Here is a 27,243-nt window from a genome sequence, read left to right as displayed (position 1 = left end):
TGGCATGAAATAAATGCATCGTGCATTTCGCCTCAAAGACATGGTTTAATTTGAATTTGCGAAGACAAATTGGATTAGTGCAGACGAAAAACAATCAATTTGACAACTGTCGTGAGACCTTTGCATTTGACTGTGTTCTTTTTTGTTCAGCATGACAAAATCAGCAGTTGAATTCCCACTGTCAGAAATCCCCACTCTCTTCATTTTTGCTCAATTTGTTCAATTAGCAGTATAACAGGACATGATGAAGACCTGCCTTTGAATTGTATTTGCAGTACCATCATTTCATGTGAATAGGATACAGTCAATCATCTTAAAATTATCTTGCACCGACAAATGAGAGTTAATAGCTCCCATTAAGATAATTAATTATTTGTGTTAAGGAACCAATGTTCTTGCAAAGATAGATTGATAGATTGATTTTAAAATACACACGTGTAACATTAGCATCACAAAATGGCTTTGTAGCTTCCTCCATACAGCCCCTCCCCTTACCTGCCACCACTGTAATATAATATCTCACCGAAAACACATTTTCAATGTACAAACATGCCAAGTTACTCACACATACAAAGCACTGTCTATAAGTCATTAATCAAACTTTTGAATCTAGGCCTGCCATTAAATGTATTGAAATCAAAATGGAGCCAAGATACAACAAACAATATTTGCTATTTTAGCTTACACAAATTAAACAAGCTCTATTCCAAAGCAGTGCTGCTCAGTGTTATTTCAGGTCATTTGGGCCGGTGTTGTTTCATCTTACCAACTGTAGGGAACGTGGTCATTCAAACTTAATGTGTCGCATGAAAGAGTCAAATGACACTCATTTATAATGGAAATAATCTGCAATTCAGCCGTGTTTCACTTAAGAATTGTAAAAAATGACTGCGCTATGTTTCAAAAATTGTTTACCATTCCAACGGGGGGAATTGTTGATTGTGGGACTAGGAGCATTTGTGATCATGAAATCGACCGGAAAAAGAAGGAGAAACAGAAAATAACCCATGTTTAGGCGTTTATTGTGTGGACATGTGAAGTTGTATCTGAATTCTGTGAGTCTACATGAGGTCAGAAGGTACAGAAGTTAAGGACTGAGAGTCTGTTGTCATTGTGGTTATTTCTGTAGGAAACCCTACAAAGTGCCAAACTCTCGGTGCTGTATAGGTATGGGGCATTCCCCATCAAGCCATAACTTGGTGGATGGCATATCTGCCATCCCAATTTTTCACCCTCAGATTTATTTATGGTTTCCTTCACATGGTGGTATATGACATAGTGAGGTTTCATTTCCCCTGTGGCTCGAGGTTGTAAGATACATTTTCTACAGTGTAGCACATATGATTGGTCGCATACATATGTAGCAATTTCAGAATTTGGAACAGATTTCACAAGACCTGGCTCTGACTGTGAAGCAAATGAAAAATGTTGAGTGTACAGAAGAATATAATTCAACAGACAGACAGACCTCTGTTCACATTGCTTTTGTTTATGTTTTTAAAGTATACTGCTGTTCCAAATTTAAGGAAATATATGAAAACTGGTTTCTCTCATAGCTACTAAATTCCCATCACAACCAATTTAGTCCTGTAAATGTGTAGTTGGGTAACAGGAGCCACTAAGCCTCATTGGGAGCGCCGACTGCTGTCACGTAGTGGATGGATCCACTGCTGGTGGATCCTTTGACCTGTCTGGCTGTTCTCACCTCAATTCACCAAAAATAAATGGTTTGAACAAAAGTGCACTTCTCGTAACAGCCTACTTCCAAATTGTATTTTATCTAATATCTTGTATAATAACGTGCATACCACTGTATATCAAGTGGATGATGGGATTGTTTTAACTGGTACAGTGTATAAATAAATCAGAATTTATTTTTGGCTTGTCTTGCTTGATAATTTCCCTTGTACAGCGCCATGTTTTAACAAAAATAAAAAATGCTATAAACATGCTGTTTTGTGTGTGTGTGCGTGTGTGTGCGTGCGTGCTGTCGAGCGTGTATGCGTGCATGTGTGTGTGTAAAAATGGTGAAACTCTAAAACCGATTCACTCAGTAGTTAATCTGTTTACTGACTATAATTGAGTTAGGAGCCTGTATGGTAGATCTTTGTCATAGGCCCTTCCTATTTTTCTTTCATATTGAACAGCAAAATTCTGTGCAATTCAGCACTGAGCACGTGCAGATAAACACGCACACAACTCCAATGTGTAATTAAAAAAATAATTTAAAAATTAAAAGCCATATTTTTTTCCTCTTCATTAATGAATGGTTCTTTCTCCATCTGGGCCAACCTAGTCTTTAAATGAACTGTTTGTCAATGCCTGCTTTGCATCATTTTAGCATCTTTCAGCTTTCAAATCTCACCTTTGCAGACATCTTTTTCAAGTCCTCGCAGGTGCACGGTTTTGTCCCTGATATGACCTCGCAGTTTCCCACTCAACCTGAGATCTCTCCCATTGAAGCGTTTCTATCGCCTCCTCCAACTATAAAAGGCTCCATTTCTTATGGTTATGAGAAAATCTTCTCTCGTAATAACCCTTCATTGCGAGCAATCAAGACTCTATGGGAACGTGATTTAGGTGAAGTGCTCTCTGATGATTTATGAAAAAAGATTATCTACCATGTTCACTCCTCTTCTATGTGTGCCAAACTTGGCTTGATTCAATGTCAGATCCTTCATCGCACTCACTGGACAAAACTTAAGACTCTCCAAAATATGCCCTGATATTGATCCCATTTGAGACAGATTTCGACAAACTCCTGCCTCACTAATCCACGTGCTTTGGTCTTGCCCATCTCTTCATAATTTCTGGTCTGCTCTCTTTGATACTATATCCATAGTAGGTCTTTTATCCAACTGCTATAACAGCTTTATTTGGGATAATAGCCGTTACAATTAGCCTTCCAAAGATGAGGCAAGATGTAAAAAGATGCAGCCTTTTTGAGTTTGCTGGCAGGACAAATGATCTTATTTCTCTGAGTCCCCAGTTCCCCCATCTCATTTGACTTGGATCAAAGATGGACTACTTTTCTGTAAATTAGAAAAGATCAAAAATATTTCGCATGGCTTCAGTGAAAAATTCTTTAAAATTTGGCAGCTTTAAATTTTGGCTTTGACTATGTAAAGACTTTGCCATTACCTACTAGTACCCAGTAAAATTTCCTCTTTTTTTGCTAAAGCTATTACTTTACTTTATAATCTTCACTTCTCCTTTGTGAGTATTGAACCTTAAACTGCCCTTTAGTGTTGTTGTTCTTTTGTTTTGTTTTTTGCTCACAGGTGCTCTCTTTCATCTTAATAATGTTCTAAACAGTTGATTTTGGTTAGCCTAAGGTTTGGCCGATGTCTCTGACTGTTTTTTCCCCCGTATTTCTCAGCCTTATAATGGCTTCCTTGACTTTCATTGGCACAACTCCGGTCCTCATGTTGACAAATGCCAATAACAGACTCTAAAGGTAATCAAAAGGCTAGAATCAAAATTAGATACCGAAAGCTCTCTTATACCTGCACTAAAGAAGCAATTGAACACACCTGACTAATCAGAAACACCTGTGTTTGTCCCAAATAATATGACACCCTGATATGGCGAGACTATTTATATATAATGAAACCAGAACATATAAAAAATGCCCTTAAATAAAAACTGAGAATGTGCAGTTTAACCATATGTGAATTTTTTGATTACAAAATTATAATCAAATTTTATAATTTTGATTATAAAAATTGTGGAGTACTGTGCCAAATAAATGTCTTTGTCCAAAACATTATGGTGTTCACTGTGTGTTTGTGTGTGTGTCATATACATACATATACACCATGGCGTGGATAAATACACAATTCTGATTGGTTGGCAGCCATGCATTATATTTGTGTATTTTATTTTTTTTAACTGTCGTGCTATCTAAAATGGCACGTATGAGTTCGACTGTTTTAAGTGTGAACTGCATTTCTTTAATAAACCACATGTAGAACAACCTCTCCCCTCGCATCTTTTTCCCTGGTCACCCCATTAAACAAGTACTGAATTTTTACCAGTACCACATTTCCCCTTTCTAGACTAGAGAACAAAGGGTAGACTGCCTTTGTCTCACATCTGAACATAGGGTGTTATTCTGACCCTTTATCAGAAAGATCAACTCCTATCTGAATTCTGAAAACATATAAAAACTTATGTATTCATAAAATATCAATCTCAAAGCATTTCACTCTCCTATGACTCTGAACAAGATCACATTATGCATTCTTTTTTTCCATATTACACAAGGAACGCACTCTCCTGGCTCTCCTGGTTGCAACTTCAGGTTCCTGGACCGGTGATGCTTGTTGAAGTCAAGACATCTGATGATATCCTTCTTCCCTTCTTCCTCCAAGCAACGGCTCGCTCGTCTGGTAGTGAGGGGTCCGACAGGGCAGGAAAGGGTGGTACTGTTGCGTGATGTCATCTTTCCATGAGGAGTTGAGCTGGACTGTACCCATTCGGTCGGGGTGTTGCTCTGTATGCATGGTAGGGGTCAGCTGCTTTCTTTAGAAGATTTTTCACCATCTGAACCACGCTTTAAGCTTTGCCGTTACTTCGCAGGAATTTGATGCTGCTGGTGACATGAGAGAAACCAGATTAAGGACGCAAACGTTGCGAGGGCCAGCCCAGGGTCTCTGGGATTCTAAGGTGTGCAAATACAAACTTCAGATGAACAATAATGTCAGCAGACCTTGTTGATGTCAACTTCGAAATCCCCACATATCTGGAGAAGTAATCCACCAAAAGAACGCAGGTCTTGATTCTGAGAACAAATAGGTCAGTCGCTAACTTTTGTCACGCCCTGTCACGGAGTAGAGACCACATCAGTGGCTCTTTGTGATTTTATCTTTCTCCAATACTTGTTCTACCTTCCAGCACCATTCAGTTTTTGACAGGCCAGGCCACCACAACTATACGGGTGCACTTTCTATTCATTGCATCACTCCTTGGTGTCCTTCAAGCAGTTTTGTTCAGACATTATGTCTGTTTGCTGAAGGAGCAGCCCATCTCGTTCCTTTGAGCAGAAGGCTGATCCTTCATTGTGAAGAATGCATGCTCTGCCCAGTACTGTCTTAGAGCAGGCTCACGTCTGGAACATTCTGGCCATCCTTTGTTGCATAGCGACATGACGCGAGAACATACACTGCGGCCTTCAACTGTTCTGCCAGGTTTCCCAGGTAAGTGGTAGTCCCTGGAAAATTTAACAAAATGGAGTCAACATATATTTTTGTATTCTCTCTCATTACGGGAGGTGCATGCAACAGTGTGTCAGGTGTCACAGAGTCTTCCCTGGCACATGAGCAATGGAGTAAGAGTGACACCTCATTCTGAAGCGCTGAATCCTGGGAGGGAGCTCCAAGGAGACTGAGAAGGGGATTGTGGTCAGTTTCCATTTGAAAGTGTTTGCCAATGAGAACATTTTCTAAATCTTTCACAAGCCCATGTTATACCCAAAGCCTCCTTCTCCGTCTGTGCATATTTTTGCTCTGTTTGGTTTCTTTGTTAGGGTTGTACATGGCCAGCTCTGGTGGGAACGTTAGAGCCTTCTTTTGAGTTTTAAAAGCTTTGTCCTTGTCAGAGCCTCATATCTAACAGTTCTTTGTGGAGATAAGATCTTGTTGGGGTTTATTTTTTCAGCTAACTGCAGAATTAATTTGTTAAGCTGGTTCACCATTGCCAAATACTGACTTAGTTCATTCACATTTGATAGCTCCTCCATCTTTTCCATCTCCAGCATGGCTTCTGCATCGTGCTGCTCCCCCTGCACCACCACAACAACTATATGGCACACAACGCCTTCCAGTCCTTCCGTGACCTCGGTCGACATCTGATTTTGGAAGTGTTTGGGCGCTGAGGCAACGCTGAAAGGAAGACGGTTAAAGAAAATCTCCCCAAAGAGGATGATGAAAGTTGTGTACCTTGCCAAGTCCGGGGAATCTGTCTTCACTCAGGGGAATCTCCCAGCATCCCTTGTTGGCATCCAATTTACTGAAGACGTTAGGTCCGCCCAGCATTTTGAGAATTTGTTCCACTGATGGCAGTACAGTATATGCAGTAGGACGGTGTGTAGCACAGTGGGTAAGGAACTGGGCTTGTAACCAAAAGGTCGCAGGTTCGTTTCCCGGGTAGGACACTGCCGTTGTACCCTTGAGCAAGGTACTTAACCGACATTGCTTCAGTATATATCCAGCTGTATAAATGTAAAAGTTGTGTAAGTCGCTCTGGATAAGAGCGTCTGCTAAATGCCTGTAATGTACAGTACTTTTTGTGACACACTGCTTCATTCAGCTTTGTCAGTTCAATGCATATACACACGTCCCCTGTCTTTTTTTAAGAACGACGATGCCAGAGCACCAGTCTGTGGGCTCCTCTCTTCTGCTGATCACCCCAATACTTTCCATGCACCGGAGCTCTTCTTTGACTTTTCCTATCAATGGCAATAGAATTTGCCTGGGGGTTTTTAGCAAAAAGGGCACAGCACCAAGTTTTATCTTAACGGCATGCGGCAATCAAACCATTCCGAGACTGCTGCAGAGCTTCGGGTAACTTATTTTAAGAATCTCCATGTCAGTGCTTTTAACCCGTCCAACGAGCTCCAGCTTTGTGATGGATGGTCTGCCTAGTAAGGCTGTGTGTAAGTTTCTAATTATACAGACATCTACTAAAGCTTCCTTTTTCCCCCCTTTGAGCATTAGGCTAAACACCCGCAAGGAGTCCTTCCTGGCCCTAGCAGAGGTCTTTTTGCTCTCTGAAGAGCAGGCCCCTGTGAGCTTGTACAAATTTCACAAAAAACTCTTTGAGGAAGAACAGTAGTGTCTGTGCCAGTGTCTATCTTACAGGAAACATCAGTTCCCCTAATGCCAATGTCAAGGATCCATGGATCGCTATCAGGCCGTATTGGAAAATTTTGTTCTGTTCTGTTCAATTTCACGCACTGCTTTGGACAAGGTGCACATGCGCCGATAGTGACTCATTTTCCCACAGGAATGGCATTTCGCATCCTTTGCTGGACGCTTGCGCTTTGGGTGTGAGGGAGAGCTACCACATTTACGGCACTCTGTTTTCTTCTAGCTTTTTGAAATTCAGCCCCATGCCATTTGGCTTTAACCACTCAGTCTACAACGCTGCTTTCCTTAGCTGCCATGATTGTGTCAACCACTTAAAAGTGATTGCTGCCATTTGACTTCCCCTGTTTGCCTAGGCATATTAATTCCTTTTTCGAGGGTTAAGTCTTTATCCAGCCGCATGCATTTAGAACGCCTCACATCACCAAAACTGACAACAAGCCTGTGTCTTATTAGGTCCTCATATGAAGTCCCGTAATTGCAATGTTCTGCTAGCGCATTCAGGGCAGTGACAAAATAATATACAGCTTCACTCTCTTCCTGTTTCTGCATGTTAAAATCTTGCATGCTTGTAGATCATGTTCTTTTTCCCCATAAAAGACTAGTGGAAGCCATCTTTAACTTTCCCATATTGCTTGTCCTCATCCGCAGGTAAATTTAAGCCCCGCAGAACATCATCTGCTTCATCTCCCATGCAATAAATCAGCATGTTCACCTGGTTATCTTCCGAGCTCTCATGCAGATTACTTGCCTGCAAAACTACTCCAATCTCCAAATGCTTTTTTGTGCATCCTTGGGGTTTGAAAAAAATGATTCTGGTGGCTGTATACTGAATGTTGCATTCGGCCTTACTGCTCTCTGCGATCCCCTGCATTCTGCGCATCCTCCATTATCATTATCGCTCACCTTCGGGTTTTTTTCCTCTCACACACAATGATGGCAAGAAAACAATTTGATAGACTTGCCACAGATTCAGTCTGACACCATGTTGTGCTAGCTAAAACCACAGAACTAGATGCATATGACTGGCTACTGTATTTCTACCAATACAACATAACCATAGCAACAGCTGATTCTCAAAACCAATAGGTAAGGTTAAATATTAAAAGGTTAAAATATGTAGATTAAAAGCTTTTTTTTTTCTTTTTTTTTGCGAATATCTTGGTTGCAACATATTACATTAAACATATTACATTAGTTAAGCACTTTTGTGGTCAGGGGTGCAGTATTTAGGAAATTAACATAACATAGTTATGTGGATTAGAGTAAATGACACAGCTGACTGTCTGGTCATGGCACCAGTAGAATCATACCCAATAGTTAATGTGTACTTTGTTTTTCATAGTTAAATGTCCTATCTCTTTTCTTATGTTTTTCATAGCTGATAGTGAGACTCTGTAGAATCCAAAACTTGTGCTACCTACCGTTACCAGGGAACTGTGTTTCGCTAAGTGGGCGATGTGTACATAATGGTTTTAGTTCTGTACTTGATTAAAAGTTTTAAAAATACCATTTTATTTTAGTTTTACCATGCATTTTAGTTTTAGCCATGGTATAAGAGATATAAATCACTCAGTGCTATTGCATATACAAGAATATATGGCACTGCAGGGTGGTTATACACAACAGTAATCATCACCCTGTAATACCATATATATTACATATATTTTTGTACATGCACAGGATGTCATGGTTTATACCTTACTTATATATGTATGTAAATAAAGGTGAGGTGCCATGCCTAATTGCTCAGTAGTAATGCTTCACCTGGAATTTGAACTCTCAACCTCTGAAGCCTTGCTCCTTCCCCACTACATTGTACAAGCACTACCCAGCTCTCACATCATATATCTATATAATCTTTCACGATACAATAGGCTGCCATTTTGTTAAAGAATGTTTTTTAGCTTTTATCTGTACGCAAACTGCAGAAATTGGATCAGCCTATTTAAAAACACATACACACACACACCAAGCCAAACTGGAGACTGACTTCAGAGCCAAGAGGAGGCATTTGATCAAATTTACATGCGTAATATTAAGTGACATGTTGCCAAAAACAGTACACCACATTCCATAATACCAAGTAAATCCTAGAAATTACAGTGGACTTGGAATTCACATTGATCTTGTCAATTACTTGGTTTTGCTTTTAATTCATACGAATGTTATATATTTGCATCTACCATCATTTTTTTATCTGGCAGGGGATTAACATTTGTATTATTCTTACACATACTTTCAAAGGCAAACTGTGTGAATCAGTCAGACTAGAGAATTACGACCTTACGTGTGGAATTTTAAAATAATTTTAGATGCATCATAAATTTTACATTATACATATAAATAATTTATAAAATACTAAAGCTGGTCACACATTAAAATAGGTATTCGCTCCTTTAGCCCATATGAAGTATGTAGAATGTCTACATAACCACTGTGTAAAAATGTTATAAATCATTCATAAGAATATCTGTGGGAATTATGGTCAGACCTTAAATCAAATTACATTGCCTGTTATGTCATAAGAATTTTTACATTATACATGACATGTATTAGGCCATGCTTCATAAAGCATGACGTTTACTTATGAATGTTAAATGAAGATGCCATGTCATGTTAAAGAAAGCATTATACATGCTTCATAAAGTGTTACATGTTGCATTTAAACTGTTAAAGCTGAACACACAACATAAATCATGTATAAAACTGAGAGATAGTCTGCCCGTTTTGTGCAAAAATAGTTAGGCCACTTTGGAATATGTGATCAAGCGATATCTTCGGGGACATTTTCTTTTAATCCCAGTTCATTTACACCACCTCTGTGGGCGGTACATGTAAACATGATACCTGTTTGAATAAGGCTAGAGTGCTCAAAATAGAAGCGTGTTGCAGAGGCAAACTTAATTTATAATGACTCTTGTTCCTGACATAGCCCATAATAGAATTTCCATGGCAACAAAGGATGAGAGCACCACATGCAGCTAATGAGTTGAATGTAGTTATGTGGTGTTTTAGTGTTTTTGAAATTTTTTTCAGTAGTTTGTTTTGGCATAGGTGTAACATATAGTTGATTTTCCATATGAAAGAGACACAGTGGTCATTTTCTAAAGAGCATACTTTATATAAGGATTCTCCACACAAGTGAGGCCACTGTGGGCCAATGTGGATGCATGTTTAATTCCTATATGGTTCATGACACGTTCACCTAGCTGTTCTGTTGGACCATTTATAGGGGCTAATCAAAGGGTATAACATACACACACCAACGCGTGCACACACATGCGCACACGCACAGAACACACAGACTAATTCCCTGCTTTTAAAAACCTTTTTTATGTCTTTCTTTCAGTCAGCACAGATATGAGACAAAATGGATCACTTTGTACTCTGATTACTCAGATTATGACACTTGGAAAGGTGGCCAAATCCATAGGTGCTCTTTTGTGTGCTCCATCCATTGTCTATTATCTACACCTGCTTATTCCTGGTCAGGGAGGCAGGAGGTGCTTAAGCCTATCCCGGCATGTATTGGGAAAGGTAGGAAAGGTAGAGGTAGGAATACACTCTCCACAGTTTGCCTGTCCATTGCAGGGCACACACACCATTCACTCACACACTCATACCTGGGGTCAATTTAGACTCTGCAGACTCTGGAAACTCGAGTACCTGGAGGAAACCCGCGTGGACAAGGGGAGAACATGCAAACTCCACACAGAAAGGCCCCTGGCTGGGATTCGAACAAAGTAAGTTGAACCTTCTTGCTGTGAGGCAATAGTGCTACCCAGCTGCAGTGCACCGCTGTGCCACCCTCTTTGGCGTGGTGCACCCTACAAATACAGACAGAAGATGAAGAGAAATGGATTCATGCCTTTATCGTGTCGTGGCTAGATTACTGCAGTGCCGTGTTATCTGGAGGTCAAAGAGCCTTCAGCTTGTTCAGAATGAAGCTGCTTCCATTTTATTACTTTAAAGAAGTATGAGCACGTTGTCCCAGGGCTAGCCTTGCTAAGTGTAGGACTGTTTTTAACCTTTTACACTGAATAACACCAGTGTATCTATGTATCTGTAGACATGCTTCTACCCCAAAGTTGCTTTGACCCCAAGATGCAACTTTTTTAGTAGTAACTAAATACTCCTGAGCCTCCTGTCTTCAGCCCCCCCCCCCAACCACCTCCACTCCAGCTTGTCATCCCACCACCAGTTTGATTTGAAACAACCAGTCCTGAACTGGTTGGACAGAGTGAAAACTGGCTAGGCCATTTTGGTCCCAATGAAGGCCCATCCTGAGCCAGCCAGAGGAGGAATGGCTGCCCCAGTTGAGTGTAGTTCTTCCAGGGTTTCTTCCTGTATGCTATCTTGCGACATTTTCCTCACCACAGTCACCTTTGGCTTTTCAAACTGTTTTTCCCAGGGTTTGCTGTGAAGCATATTGTGATAAATGCTTTGTAAAATGTACTATATAAATACATTTTGATTTGATTTGAACATGCAAAGTTATAGCCATGAACAGAGAAATGTATGCCCCCCCACCACCACCACATTTCTCAGGTTCTGTCCTGTATGTAACATGCTCATCGCTGTGTAACGTGCTCCATTTCCATGGCAACATAATGCTTCATATATAATAATATTGCCTTCTTTGTCACAAAGAAAGGATCAAGTTATCAAAAATAATTCCTCAAAATGGAAGCCTTTTTATGATAACTGCCACTTTTTTTGACAACAGCCACACTTTCATTTCCTCATATTTTTAAATGGGTCAGAGATTTGGTCTTGTGAATGTAACAAATCACAAACTTTCACAAAATATATAAATATCTAGACAGAAGCTCTTGTTGCTACAGATCTCTTAATTCTGTCCCGCACTGCATCAATGTAGTCTATTTAGTATGACTGTTTTCTGTTTTTTTTTTTGACAATAAAACTTTTTTGACACTACAGTGGTATTATTAAGAGTTAGAGACGACAATAACATTTTAGTGTACGAGGTATTTATATAAGTTTAATGAAGCATTAATAACTGCATTATACTCCTTATATGTTGTTTGTTTGTAATCTTATTTTAGTAATCAGTGTCTATTTGTCTAATGTCTCTATATAATTTGAAGGAAACAAGGGTTTCCAGACTGGCAAAAGTTACAATGTACAAAATATTTAATGTGCACTCTTACTGTATGTAACCAAACATAGCGTATTTCAGCATGTTGTGTGGGGTTTTTCATTCTGGTTGTGCTGTGTAAACATCCTTCTAAATAACATATTCAATCACATTTAATAATGTTGAACATTATGAATCTTACCGTCTTTATCAAAGTCACCCATGACACCATATGTTCTTTGAACACTGCAAACTGCATGGTCAGCTAATGTTAATTTTGTCCTCCATAAGTCCCTTTCCCTGAAGCTCTACTTGGAAATATAAGATTTCAGGGCTGTGTGCAGAGCTGGATTATCAAATCAATGTTAAAGTACGTACAACACTTTTCCACTGTGAAATCTGGTAAAAACAAACAAACAAAAAAGCCTTCAGAAGCTTGTTTGCCTCCAATTATGGAAATGTGTTTGTGTGAACTAAAATTAAAATGTTTGTGAACTTTTAGGGATCCGTTAGAATATGTGAATATATGCACACATGTATTGAGGTGATATTTCCGTTTCAGATTTTTTTTTTGTGTATTATTTCAGTTTGGGGAAGGCTTTTGATTGCCCAAGAAGGTTTTTTTATGTGCACGAAAGAATACTTTACATATTACAACCAGCTGACTTTTCAATGACTGGTATTGGGGCATTTGGCAGTTCGGTGAGCTCCATAATGTTTGGGGATAAGCCATACTTTGTCTTGATTTGGCTCTGTAGTCCAACATCTTAGATTTATAATCCAACAATTCATATGTGGTTAAAGTGCAGATTCTCAGCTTTCATTAAAGGGTATTGGTTACATTATTTGTTTTCATATATATGAAAAAAAAAAAAAAAATATATATATATATATATATATATATATATATATATATATATGTGGGATGGTGATTTTCAATTATTCCACAGATCAAGTGATCTCGTTATGTACTTGATTCCAAAATGTTTTTCCATCATAATAGAGTCTTAATGCATAGCCTATTGTGTCCATAAACATGGTCAGTGTTAGATGTGATAAAAATAATTTTATTCTGCAAAAGTTCAGTGACCGTTTTAAATGAATGCATATCGTCTGACTCGGTCAAAAATACTGAGTATCTAGTCTAGTTATAGCTTGACTATGATTATAGTTTAGCTTCTGTTCTGAATATAATTCAGTAGTTGGCTAGCTAGCTAACCATGATAACAAACATGTTGTGAGACCATTTTGACTTAAAACCAAACTGAATTTGAATAGTAGGTAACCCAGTTGAGGTAGACTACTGGAAAGATGCATTTGTTGCTAAATGATATGGGATATGGGGTACTTTCTGGAATACTTAAGTAACATTTCCATTGCAATGGAATCACATATTTTGAAATGCATGTTTTCATTACAATTGACAGAAGTAGTAAATTAATCTCTGGCAAATTCCCTCAGCACCGGGCATTCAAACTTCTTTGTGCTCTGCCCCTCAGATATTATCCTGCTTAAACAACAATTTACCAACAAAAAACATAATTACAATCAAAACATGCCTTTCAAATATATATTTGCTTTATTCTGTTCATATTAGATGAAGAAATATCCTCTATTTTAATGTGTTTCTTCTTCTTTTTAAAATAAATGTGCAATAAATGCGTAAATATCCTTGAAGCATACTGAATAGTACTTTTCCATACTTGCCATATTATTACTTGCCATATAAGTTCATGCAATTATACTTCAAGTATGCTGAAGTATGCAAAATTGTTCATACAAGTAGAGCTGTTCACTGCTCTGCCTTCATTGTGGTGGCAAAAATCATACTTTTTAAAGATCGAAAAAGAGAGAGAGCAATGGGCCCAGAGGTGAGCTTTTCAAAATTCTCCAGTTTGGTCTCCCTTTGAAGTTTAATTGGTTGTTTCTGTTCTGATACTGAGTGAAACTGCAGTGATGTGAAGGATCTGAAAACTGCTTCTTTCACCCCAGGGCAGGGCACAGATCAAAGTATCTGTGTTGAAGCGCGTAGGGTGTGGGTGCGTGCGTGTGCATGTGTGTGCGTGCGTGTGCGTGCATGCGTGCGTGTGTGTGTATGCATGTGATAGAAGGTGAGAGAGAGAGAGAGAGAGAGAGAGAGAGAGACATAGAGTATACAATAGTAACTTCCTGCTCCAATACCATCAGTTCAATGATGTTTGAATCGGAAATCATTTGACTCAATGTTTTAAGTATTTTTATCTCCATGAATTCCATTTTGGCTGTTTAGCTCAACTTTCATGCTGAATTGTGAGACGCATTCCTAAATATACTACACAAAGGCACACTTAAATCCCATTAACTGAGAGGGAAGACATTTGCAATCATAAGTATTTGAATTTTGTGGAACGTTCTATTTTGGCATGCAGAATAGCCAAAATAAATATAATACAATTATGCTTCTGGCTCCATACACGCCATACATGCATAAATATATTTGTCCGTGTCTCACCAGATTAAACAAAGATAAAATGATATTTTTCTTATGAAACTGACAAGATGGGGGTTACCAAATAACTTCACTTGCAAAGACTCTCTTCATAAGGGGGCAGACTACACTATGCTCCTCTCAACACACCAGGTACCAACAGGCAACCATTTGTCATAATTAAGAGATATCTCTACTCTCATCGGAGCTAACGCTCCTGTAGTACTGTATGGCCGACCGTAGGGTGCAAAATACTCATTAGATTGCAGGTAAACGCATTGGAAAGAGCACATACAGCATGCTTCAGCTTCTGTGGTCCTGGAGAGTTGGTGTTAGCAGCAAGGAAGTAACTCCAGAGGCACAACTAGCAATCACAATTTGGGGAGAAAAATAGAGAAGCAGTGGAAAAATTGCTCCCCAAAAAAGAATTACTCAGTTCTCTACAGTTCTCTGGTGGAATATTTTGAAGATGAAAAAAACTCCAAATAAAAATGATGTTCTGTTTCGCACACGCTTTCTAACCTGGGGCATGCCTTCCATTGCTTCTCATCCTCCTTCTGCCCCTCTCTCTCCTCCTGAGTGTAATTCCAGGGGATGATTTCAGTCAGGCAGCAGGAAGGACACCCAGGGGCCTGACCATGAGTGCATATTGAGCTTGGTTTGAGACATGGTGGGCTTTGGAGTTTAATTACACCACAGCCATCAGTCTGCTCCAGCTCTGGGGCAAACAGTATGGAGTGCCTTTATGACCCCAATCTAATCTGTGATCCGTGGACATGGTAAGTGTTGCTCACAAGGGGAGCCATGTCATAACCACGGGTACGCCCAAGTGTCTGTCTGGGGCGGTGACTCGGCTGAAATATTTCCCAGTTCCGGTGGGGAATAAGAGACAACAACTGAAGAAAAATAGGGAGGGATGACGTTAGTGAAGTGAAAATCCCAAAATAAACAAAAGAACATAACAGTGCTAAGAAAACGTAGGCAAGCTGGTATCTAGTTTTCACAGTGTGGGGCTTCTGCATATAGAACAGGAAGTACTTTTTTGTTCAGGGCTTTACAGGGGGAGAGAAAAAAGAATATTCATTAAAAAATAAAAAAAAACATGCACAGCTGAGTTTGATTGGTAATAAGCCCAGGTGTTGTTCATTCCTGAGACGTGCATGTAATATACTTACATGTACCTTTTAGTGTGACCAGGGCCACCATTTTCTGTTTATCAGGTGACCAGGCAGGGATTAAAACTTTTTGTCTGTTAACCTCCAGGGGTCCCTGTAGGCGCTCAAACACCACAGTCAAGTGACTAATTGTACAACGGAGTAATTGTGACATTTACAAAAAAAAAAAAAAAAAAAAACAATTAGTTGGGCTAATATGGATAGAGAGAAAGGAAAGCGAACATGGATGGAATGTTTAATTCACGCGGTCGCGTGTCTTCAGAGCCAAGGTATGTAGCACTGCCCGCTTGGCACGCTGCTCATAGGCGGATTCATTTTGCGCGACTTGCAATCTAACAATAATTCATGCAAAGACAACTAACAATAGACTGACATTTAAAAACAAACATCAATTAAGATCTGAGATCGCGACCGAGGGGAATTGTCTGTCAGCAGCGTTGAGCGGCAGTTGGATGCCATTCAGGTTTTTAAAAGATGCCTGCTTCAGTTCAAATATTCCACAGGAAGAAGCAGATAATCCCAAATGACATGCATTTTTAAACATGGATGTAACAAAGGGTGAGGAAATTCTATCAGGCAGCTTTGACAGAAGTATTTCCTGCAGAGCTCTGCTTTGCATAAAATTAACATTAAGGAGCTGATCGAAACAACTTGTCAAAGACAAATCAACAGATGGGACAGACAATTATGTTTTACATATTTTATTTGTTCATCAAGGAAAGCCATCCCATGCGATTTCAAAGTTTTCCTTGCTGATATAATGTAGCTTACTGCTGTGAACTGAAGTTAAATACGCAAAGATTTGAGAGAAAAATGATCAGACTACCCCTTCCGCAATTGCTTTAACCCTCAGTGCCCAAACCCAAGACATAATTAATCTAATGCCTTACTATAGGAGTGTTCATTCTTATTTGTAGTTGCAGGTTTTGGTTTTTTTCCCAGCACTAAGACACCTGATTCGTCTTGTTAAAGTGTGACGAGGTGGCCGAGTGGTTAAGGCGATGGACTGCTAATCCATTGTGCTCTGCACGCGTGGGTTTGAATCCCATCCTCGTCGGACCTGCTGTTTTTGGGCGCCAGGGTAGCACAATGGGTAAGGAACTGGTCTTGTAACCTAAAATTCCCAGGTAGGACACTGCCGTTGTACCCTTGAGCAAGGTACTTAACCTGCATTGCCGCAGTATATATTAAGCTGTATAAATGGATACAATGTAAAAACTTGTGTAAGTCGCTCTGGATAGGAGCATCTGCTAAATGCCTGTAATGTAAGGTCTTGATTGAAGACCATGATTAGTTAAATATTAATCAGGTGTTTATTATCAGATATTGTAGTGCTGGGATACAACAAAATCCTGATAAGATAGGACACCCCTGCCCTACTAAACCCCTTGTAAAATGCATACATAAGTGTCGCATGGAAAAGTATTCCACTGAATTATTCCTAAGTATCAAATGACATTAAGAAATCCTTAGAGGATTTGAAGGTTGATTTTCAAAATGTGACTGCATTTGTTCAGACAATGCAGGTTTTTATATTAAAAGCACATAAATACCTTATAACAAATTCAAATCTAATTTCTGCGGCCAGGAGCTCCATAGGGTAGTGCGTAATTGGCACAAATTGGAGATTTCAGTTGGATAGGGTTCCTTGTACATTGCTATCTAGCAACCCCCCACTGGTGGATGCAGTCAGAGCTGCGTATGAAAGGTCTTCCTCTGACTCTGCTCTGTGAGAGCTTAACTGTAGTCTGTGGTGTGTAAAGAAGCAGCTGGTGACACCATGTGTTTCGGAGGGGAACCGCGGTTGTCTCTCTTAAATTGGCGGTGGGGTTCACGCATGTACATGGGTCGCGGTTGCAGATGATTGGTCATTTCAAATCGGGATGGGAATTGGATATACTGAGCCCCAAGTTGTTTGACAAATTTGTGGAAAAGAAAGAAAGAAAGAAAGAAAGAAAAGAAAATGTACTGCATTGTGCATATTTGGAGTATGAATACAAAGCAAGGCTCTTTCGTTTCAATAAAACCATGTAAACCCAGATATGGCAGCTTGTATTCTGTGACACAGTGCCATTCAAAGTAAATTAGCTTTTATCCCAGAAAATTGGAAATGGGTATAGATGTGACACCAAACCCCATGTGCTGACAGCTCAAGGCATTGTTGAGACGTACGGGTTAGAGACAGAAACAACCTGGTTGACATGATTTGGTTTGAAAGTCATGATGTGAGAATCCACTAAAACACACAATAAAACTGCATATCTGACAAATGAATATCATGTACCGGCAGCCAACGCATAAAACAAACAAAACAATGAACCACAAATGTGTGAAAACATTCCCTGAAATTACAGAGAAACACAATGCATTTACAATCCAGATGAGCTCAAAAATCATTTACGTCAACCAGCTCAAAAATGGCTGTCAGGGTTTTTGATCAAGCAAGTGTGCAGACTCAAAGTGACAATACTACTACTAGACTCAGTTCTTGGTTTTGACAAGGTGTCCCCTGTATAACATTTCAAAATAGCTTCACATCCAAAAACGGCATTTTTACATGTCGTTGTCACTTTTTTACCACGACTGTCAGTCGCCTGTGTTTAATTAGCGGTAATTACTTTATCGACATAGGTGTTTGAGGTGGTGCAATCGTAATTGTTTGACACACAACTTTACAAAAATGCTACAGACTTCTTGTTGGCGAAGGAATAAAGTACATGGAAGAACGGAGGGCGGAGACAAGCGGATGACCCTAAGTATGACCAGCTGAGAGAAAATAGAAAATAGAGAGCACATTCCAGGAATGCCCACAGTGGGACTGCCAGTTTCCCCTCACCGCGGTCTCACGGGAAACAGGGAACTGACTCGAACCTGTCGGCGCGCTGATCTCTCAACCCAGTGCGAACCATGCAAAATTCATGGCGCAGCTGCTGCTAACTGACAGGAAAACCGACAGCGGCTCAAAAAAACAGGAGCGGGGAGAGCCGGGGAAAGAAATGTCTACAGCTACCAGCAGAGCGGAACAAACGAGAGGAACGAAGGAAAGGTCTTGGCGACCGGGGGGGGGGCTCTCCCCGGAGAACCGCAAACGTTCTACGCTGTTCCTGCTTGCATTTGATTTGTCAGGTAAGGTTTGACAAACAGAGTAACACAAGGAGGCCGCGTAGGCTGCAGAGACAGTGGGAGTGTACAGTGTGGTTTCTCAGTCTAATGCGCCAAGAGACAGGCACGAAGGCGCATGGCAAAAGTCCTACTGTATATACATTGATGTGCGCTGAGTGGGTGGCACAGAAGGTGGGAAAAAGGAGGCTAGGTAGCTAACATTCTCTTTGCGCCATAGAGAAAGCCCACATACTGTATCTCGGGCAACCATGAAAACGGCCATACAGTCCTAAGAATTCTTTTACAATTATGACTCACAGCAGAGTCGCTTCTTTCGTACATCCTTCACGGTCCATTCCGCTGTATACCATCGGATAGCCCCCGCTGAAAACCGTTATTTCGAGGGTGTGATTTGCGGCATGTGAAATTCTCTGGCTTCAGCTGGGCTCACAAATGTCTCCAGGCAGAGAGATAATAAAAAGTAGCGGGGAAAAGAAAAGCTCCTCTTAATTACGGCGGTTAACTCCGTGTTCCTCCTCAGCGCCTGAGAATTACCATAATGATGATCCTAGAAAGGAGCTCAGCAGGCACCTGTATTAATCTCTCCTTTTCCCTCTCTCTCTCTCTCTCTCTCTCTCTTCCCCTCTCCCACCTTGCTCTTTCTAAAACTCAATTAATCTTTATAGACATGACAACTGTACACTTAAGTTAAGGCATAGCCTGCTCACTGTCTCTCAAATTCAAATATTTTTTATCCTCCAGACATCTGACAGAAAAAAGTATTTCAGTATTTTTGACATCAGTGTCTTGGATGAGAAAAACCTGTTGCAATGAAAATATGTTCCAAATATTATTTTATTTTTATTGTCCCTTGCAGTGTAGGTTTCAGCGTAGTAGAATATATGGTTCTTGAGATTTAGACCAGAGACTCATGTCCCCTACAGGGGACGAAAATGAATTGCCATGTCTTGGGAGGTTATAGTCATGACAACTGTACACTTTTGCTTCAAAGGCTTAAATTCGGACTGGTTTTATCGACTTGAAAATTATACACTTGTGTTGCCAAAGCTCTCTCTCTCTCTCTCTTTCTCAAATACAAATTACCTTTATTGACAATAAAAGTAAACACTTGTCTCCAACACTCTCAAATTCAATAGACCTATGAGGGAAACTGTGGATATTTCTTCTGGTCTGAGGTCCCCATGGAACATTCAGCAACGGGTACAAATCCTGCAAAGCACACTATGTGCTGTTACATGCTTACATTACATTACAGTCACATTTCCCTGTTCAGACTCTCAGAATCGGGGAAACTGACAAGGGCCCTTAATAGCTGTGGGGCCTTAAAAAAACAGGAAGGTAGTACAGCAAGAGTGAAACAGACAGATGTTGCTCTGTTGTACGGAATCAGGACACTTCTAAGTAAAAATCTCTGTGCATTGGTCTGTGATTTGTGAATGTGTGCGGGGGAGAGTTGGGTTGTATTGAGAACCTGATTTGAACTTATGTGCATTTTGCCATCCACTGGCATTCACTAGGCTACAGCCTCCTATAGTAGCAATGTTAGTACTCTGAATAGCAGTTTCCCCCTTTCACATATCCTGTCCGACTTACCTCCGTGCCTCCCACACCTGCACAGGGAGTGCTGAGAGGCAAATCTGTCAGACGGCTACTATTAATGTGTATGCGCACAGTGAGATGCTAAGACATGCAAATGCAGCAGTTTTTGTGAACATTTCGAATTTGTCCAGACGAGTTTTTTGCCAGCGATGAAGGGCATTTTCAAATATTTACAGAAGTTTCTGAAGTTTCAAGCTGCTTCAGAGTTACAGTGCCATGAATAAGTATTTGCCCCCTTCCTGATTTCCTCTATTATTGCGTATCTGTCATACTGAATGGCTTCAAATCTTTAGACAAAATGTAATATTAGGGACTGCAGGGATATCAAGTAAACACAAAAAAATATTTTATTTGTTTTATGAAAAAAGTTATCAAACACCCATATTACCCATGTGAAAAAGTAATTGTTCCCTTAGTCACTCAATCAACCAATTAGATTCAGGTGACTGAATACAGCCAGGCTTGATTGCAGCCAGCCCTGTTGAATCTAAACCTCCCTCATATTGGACCTTACCATTAGAGTGAAGTAGTCACCACAATGTTTCTACAAGCACACTATGCCACAATCAAAGGAAATTTCAGGAGAGTTGAGAAAAAAAGATGCTGAAATATTTCAGTCTGGAAAGGATTCCAAAGCCATTTCTAAGGCTCTGGGACTCCTCTGAACCACAGCGAGAGCCAATATCTCCAAATGAAGAACACCTGAAACAGTGGTGAATCCCAGGAGTGGCGGCCTGCCAAAAAATTATTCAAGGGCGCAGCGACAATTCATCCAGGAAGTCACAAAAGATCCCAGAAGAACAACCAAAGAACTGCAGGCCTCTCTAGCTTCAGCTAAAGTCAGTGTTCATGACTCCATAATAAGAAAGAGACAGGGCAAAATAGGATTCATGGCAGAGCAGCAAGGCAGAAACCACAAATAGCCAAGAGAAACATCAATGCTCATTTCACATTTGCAAATAAAAGCACCTAGATGATCCATCAAGTCATTTGGGAAAATGTTATATGGACAGATAAGTCAAAAGTGGAACCTTTTGGATGACAAGGGCCCCATTATGTTTGGTGTAAAGGAAATACAGTAATTCACAGTAAGAATATCATACCAACTGTGAAACATGGCAGTGGTAGTTTTGAATTCTGCTGTGCCAGAAAATCCTTGATGAGAATGTCCGGTTATCTGTGTGTGAGCTAAAGCTGAAGCGTAATTGTGTTAAACAGCAAGACAATGATCCAAAACACAAAAGCAAGTCCACAGCCGAATGGCTGAAAAGAAATCAAATTAACGTTTTGGAGTGGCCTAGTCAAAGTCCTGATTGAACCCAATATTGATGCTGTGGCAGGAATTGAAATTACTGAAAACCTACTAATCTGTCTGAATTAAAGCAGTTCTGCAAAGTAGAGTGGGATAAAATTGCTGGTATCAAATTATAGGAAGTGTCTGGTTGCAGGTATTGCTGCTAAAGGTGGTGCAACCAGTTATTGAGTTTTAAGGGTGCAGTTACTTTTTCACATGGGTGATATGAGTGTTTAATTTTTTTTAATGTGTTCTGTGTTTTCTCAGGTTCCCTTTAGTTAATATTAGATTTTGTATAAAGATCTGAAACCATTCAGCGTGACACAATAATAGAGGAAATCAGGAAGGATTTCACAACACTGTAGCTGAAGTGTATTTCTGTCTTGAGATCACAAACCCCCAAATGTCCTAATAGCCTACTAGAAACAGGAAAGCCGACAAATCTGTAGACATCTAAAATATCCTTCATTGCACACAGGGCCTGACATTAACACCCGGTATCCGCTAAATGCGGATAGAATTTTGTAATGGTGTGTAACTCTTAGTAGCCACTTTGGCGGTGACCTTTCAGTAGCATTTTCTATGCAAAAAAAGAAGTAGTTTACAACTCCCATGAGTAGTACATCTCCCATGAGTAGTACAACTCCCATGAGTACTGGGTGCACACTATTTGCTCATCCCATTGGTCATCTACTTCACCCCTCGCTTTCGTTTCGTTAGTGGGAGAAGGCGAACTCAGGCGAAATCAAACAGCCGAATACGGCACTGCATATATAAATGTGTGAAGCCCACACCTGCACTCATTGCTGCGTCAAAGTGTTTCTTTAGTGACACCCCATGCCAGTGGAGAGTGATTCAGATTCTCCAGTTCTGATCAGGAAACATGAAAGTGACGATGATTGCAGCACCAAACACAGAAAACAACAATGGTTCGCTGAAGGAGAATACAATTTCGCAATAGACAGTTCTGTGATCTGCACATCTAAGATTTCAAAGTTGCTTTAGTTTCCCAATGAGTCAGAATCTAGATGGAATCTAGATATCCAGAGGGGTGGAAATCTAGTTTGAGAAATGTTTGACAAAAATGGACTAAGGTTCAATTTAACTCCAATTTAGCTCAAGTTTCACCAGGATATAGCCTGGCTATGTCCAAGCCGGCGAGAAAACATTCACTTTTCAACTAAGTCTACCCGGGTTTCACCAAACGCCACATAATGCTCAGTGCCATCAGATATAGCCAGTACCCCTAAGCTGTAGGCGAGTAATTAAGTCATTTTTATTTGCATTGCAAAATTGTGCACGTTCAATCAACATTGTTTAAAATTGTGAATACTCTTGTGAATGTTCTCCGCACTCACACTGAGAATATTCGTGGAAAAGTTTTTTTTTTTTTTGTAATTTTGTCATTTCAATGATTGAAGTTCATGTTTTGTTAAAGAAGAGCTTTTATTGATTTTTGTACACACTCATTCACTCTCACACACACACACACACACACACACACAAACACACAGGCATGCAGTTTACTCAGGTTGGACAGCTGTAATGGTTTCTGTTCAAGTCAAATTTTATGCCCAGACAAATGCATGCAGATACATTGTCCAATTACCTAGACTGTATTTATTAATTTTTTTTGGGAGGGGGATTTTGGTTGGTGAAAATGCAGAGTAGCTAGCAACTATGGAAAACCACTAACCCACGGTGGCTGGTCAGGCAAAAAGTTCATATCAAGCCCTGATTGCACATAAAGACTGTCTGGACCAATCAAAAACATGGGGAAAAAAAAGTGAATTGAAATAAAAATTAAAAATAACAGGAAGTGAACTACCCCTTTAAGCCCGGCCTGCTTCAACAGGATGAAGCCAATTGTCTCTCAGTGATCTATCCAGTGTTTTTTTTTCTTTCTTCAATGGGAACTTGAGTACAGTAAGTGCTGCAGGGTGATTTAAATGTTGCAAATATTCATCCCTTAACTTTGCGATGTAGTGCAAGACTCTGCTCTTTCTTCCTAAGACCCAGCAATACATTTTTGTCCCCTGTACGGAAAATGAGTCTCTGGTCTTCAATCTCAAGAAGCATGTAGGCCTATTCTACTATATAACCCACACGACAAGGGACGTTATACACTTTGTTGTACGTCGCTCTGGATAAGAGCGTCTGCCAAACGCCTGTAATGTAATGTAACATTCAATAAAAATAAAACAAATTATATTGTATTGGTGGCTGGCTTGTTAGCTAGCCGCCGCAGTTTGTTCCATTGTAAGGTGCAGTGTTTTTTTCCTGGTTCAGTCTAGGTAGCTTATTGGTCTGTTTAGTTAGCCTGATATGCACCACTATCATTTGTATTGCTGATTTTCATAAGGGCCACATGTTGTGTATAAGAAGAGTGTGTCACTGGTGCTTACAGCCCGTGTTCTGCCGGTACTGTTATTTCTGTGCTTGTTAGTCCAAGCCCATAGGGCTGAAACACTGTTATTTTTGTGCTGGCGGGTAATCCCTCCAGCTCTAGGTAAATACTAGAGACATGACATTTTCAACCAATAACAGATGTGATGTGCAAACTCAGACACAAATAATATTTTTCCAGTTGGCCAAATGGTGGAACTGTAATTAAAGATTCAAATTTTCAACTTTAAAAGGCTATATCTCCTACACCGTAACTCCAATTTAGACCAAATTCTACTGTATACACAGATTCTGGGATGTATGTTCTATAAGTTTTCCAATTGGACTACCATGCTTAGGTCTGCAAAATTTTCCTTCCATTTAGATTTTTTAAAAACACACTTTTCCCTACTTCTCCTACATAGTTTGACAAATTTTCACAAACTGTGGCCAGAAGCAAGTATGGACCAATCTCTTGGGTTCCTCTTCATATATTTTTTAAATTTGTTTCCATTTTAAAGATATTAGCCAATTAATTTGAGAGGAGGCGTGGCCTAAAAGACAAATGGCTATAACTCCATGAAGGTTTGCTGGATTGTTATGAAACTTAATACAGATGTTAAGGGCTGTTAGATAAGTCTGCAACACCAACACACACACATTGGGGCATTACAAATGCCAAAATTGTATATCTTATAACTGGTTAGACCAAATGTCATAACATTTTTACACATGCTATGGGTCCAAGTATTATTCGAAATAACAAGTTTGGTCAAAATCACTTTCGTTGGGCATGGCCTATGACATTTTAGCTTATAACTCTTGTGATTGGGTGATGGCTACAAAATTCACTAAGCTCCCCAGATGCCCTACTTGAAACATTCATGCACAGTTTTGTGCAAATCTATTGATGTAAGGCTGAATGGTGTCAATTTAAGTGTTTTGCTAATGTCTGTTTACTGTGTTTAGTTCAATACATTTACTACACCTATATTTTACAAGTCTGCAATGCAGTTTCACTCATTACAATAGTTATGTTTTATTTAATTTATTCATATCGCACCATTGCCCCATACTACTTGGACCCCATTAATTACCGTTTGCAGCTGCGTTTACTTTGTGTGTTAATGTAAATGAGCAATAGCTCAAAGAAGTGATCGACCTGGTCTGTCCTTCGCTGAAAATTTCACTACTTTTGTCATCCAGGACACTTGTATAATGCCATAAATTAAAATAAGTTACACAGTAAAATGTCCAGCGTTAATGTAATTCAACTCTAAAAAAAGTACATTATTTACGTTATTGTACATTAATAAAACCCTTATTATTTTAGGTGATACAGTCCAGCGCCAGCAATTTCAAGCCGCTGCTGTGGACCTGCTTAGACAGATGAACAACACTGAAGCTGTGCTGTATTTAGCTTTTAACAATTTAAAATCTGACAGTCGACAACGTTTCTTTGCTGTTAGCTTAAATGTCAGATTGTTTATGAACAAGCAGTGCTGACCATTCGCACCTAAGAATTGCGCTGTCTCTGTTGTCATGGAAATATCCTGGCTTTATTTATATTACTTTCTGTGTTTTATTTTTTTATATAAATTAATTTGCTGGTTTGGTTGTCTGTAGCCTACAACTAGTTGAACTGTCTTACTGTCTCTGTCCCTCCACTCGATGAGAATTAGCTACAGTAGGGCCTAATTCCTTGTAGCGTTGTAATCACACTGCCTAGATTTGTAACATATGGATTTCAAGCACTGCAAAACATGGCTTCGCTGTCCGAATAAGTATGTTGCATTTGATCTAATATCTTAAGTTAATTTCTTTATTTGTTCATGTTATTGCGAGAAAAACGTAGCCTGTATAGCCAGGACGCATCTGGCCCCAACACTTGGCTATCTGTGGCATGATGAGTTGCCTGCCGCTGGAACAGGGCGACGTCGCTCTGGGCACAATAATAATGGTCTAATAAGAGACAGTGGACAGCTATTTTTCATTACCGAGTTGCCTGATCTGATCACTGATGGGATCTTTTTGGCCAATAAGTTGATTACGAGGCGAAGGAGCAGTGTGTTTCTTCTTTATTGGCAATAACCGGTTCTCTGTATCGTGCAGGCGGACCTTACACTGGCAACGAGAGTTTGCAATGCACAGTGACAGTTTCGCCAGCAAACGAGCCGGAGCGACGCTGCCACCAAGTGGCTCTTTGCAGAAGTAAGCTTCGACTATATTTGCCTATATCCGAAGCTCAGCGTCACAGGAGTAGACGATAACGAACAGTGACATAATAATAATAATAATAATAATAATAATAATAATAATAATAATAATAACAATCATCATCATCATCATCATCATAATAATGCTGACATATAAGTTATACAGAAAAGTGTCAGTTTCACAATATGTTTTTTTAATGCACTTTCCTGTACACATTGCACTTCATACAGAAATGCCAAAATGTTTCACACAGTATCCTGTTTTAAAGACCAATGAGTTTTGCACTTCAGGAGGTCAAACAGCTTAAATTAGATATTTAGCGACTTGCACTACTCTTCTATCTAAACTACCACCTTTCCATAATCTTAGCATTCTGTCAAACATTTAAAAGGTGGAAAATGCAGAAGGAACCATGCTAATGATCAGGAGTTCTCAAACTCAGTCATGGCCTGTGCTTAAGTTCTTCCATAATGTATTTTTCAAACTTATTTTGACACAGGGCCTATTGCCATTAGCTTTGCTATTGCTCTGAACTCTTCGTTTTCAACAAATGGTTTATACTCAGTTACCAGGTGTTCACAATTAGGAGCCTCTAATTTCACCTGTCATTCTATAATTTAATCAGGAAATACAGGAAATATGTTATGTTACGTTATGTTATGTCAGGAACAATTTGCTTATAGTATATTTAATTAAAGTATGAGTTGGTAGAATGCAGTACAGAATGTTCTCACACAACGTGGCCGTTAGGGGGTTACAATCCCACAGTTGATATTAAAGGGTCTAATTAAGAGTAGTTACAAGTTGGTTAAATTCAGTAGTTGCTTCTTTGGCTTGAATGAAAACCAGCATACATAGAGGTGCCTCAGGACTGTTTGAAAACCTCTGCTCAAGATAATTCTCAGAAATTATTGATTTCTGTCTACAAAAAAAAAAGCTTTTCATGCAGCGTTCTTTATTCAAACTTTCTACACCAGAGTTGGCAGAACTCCTTAAGACAGTAGATGAGTGCATTG

At 39.7% G+C, this 27,243-nt stretch overlaps 1 non-coding gene across 1 annotated transcript; it reads left to right on the top strand.

Annotated features, from left to right (window-relative positions):
• Nucleotides 1-16,584: 16,584 nt before the first annotated feature.
• On the top strand, nucleotides 16,585-16,666 carry trnas-gcu. Its single transcript has one exon. It is a non-coding gene; the product is annotated as a tRNA-Ser (tRNA).
• Nucleotides 16,667-27,243: the final 10,577 nt, after the last annotated feature.

Source organism: Anguilla anguilla, chromosome 1 (assembly GCF_013347855.1).
Source record: "Anguilla anguilla isolate fAngAng1 chromosome 1, fAngAng1.pri, whole genome shotgun sequence".
Taxonomy (NCBI): Eukaryota; Metazoa; Chordata; class Actinopteri; order Anguilliformes; family Anguillidae; genus Anguilla; species Anguilla anguilla.
Note: the sequence above shows the minus strand (reverse complement) of the source record. Positions and strands in the feature narration are given on the sequence as shown.